We start from the raw sequence: 500 nt of genomic DNA on the forward strand, positions 1-500 counted from the left end.
CTGCCGTTGCGGTGCTTGGTGCGCCCTCCGATGCTTGGTGGGAGCGGGCTGGCAGCAGCAGGGCAGTCCGGCAGCAGCTGTAGCACGCTCCGGATCGGGGCTTGGGAAAAGGCAGGTTTGTAGCCCAAATATTCACTGCGGCCCCGGTCCAAAAGCTAGGCTTCGTCGCCTCCCCCGCGACCCCAAGGCAGGTGGGCTCTGAATCCCCAGCGTTTGGAAGACGGCGTAAGTGCCGGGGGACACATCCCGTGCCGGAGATACCCTGCACGCCTCCATTGCCCTCCATTGCCAGGCACACCCGTGCCGGCTGCTGGAGCAGGTGCTCCCCCTCTTTACACCTGGAAAGCGTAAAATACCAAATACCAGCACCGTCGGCATCATTCTCCATTGCAAAGCAATGGACACCCTCCCATGGGACGCCCCCATGGGGGACAAGCCCCACGCTTGCAGCCCTCCGTCACCAGTGTCTCCTGCCCCACCCCGGGCGCCCTCAGAGATCC

At 64.0% G+C, this 500-nt stretch overlaps 1 protein-coding gene across 1 annotated transcript in view; it reads right to left on the reverse strand.

Annotated features, from left to right (window-relative positions):
* ADRB1 (adrenoceptor beta 1) overlaps positions 1-500 on the reverse strand; it is a 41,848-nt gene that overhangs the window by 1,825 nt on the left and 39,523 nt on the right.

Source organism: Pygoscelis adeliae, unplaced genomic scaffold (genome assembly GCF_000699105.1).
Source record: "Pygoscelis adeliae isolate BGI_AS28 unplaced genomic scaffold, ASM69910v1 Scaffold4, whole genome shotgun sequence".
Classification (NCBI taxonomy): domain Eukaryota; kingdom Metazoa; phylum Chordata; class Aves; order Sphenisciformes; family Spheniscidae; genus Pygoscelis; species Pygoscelis adeliae.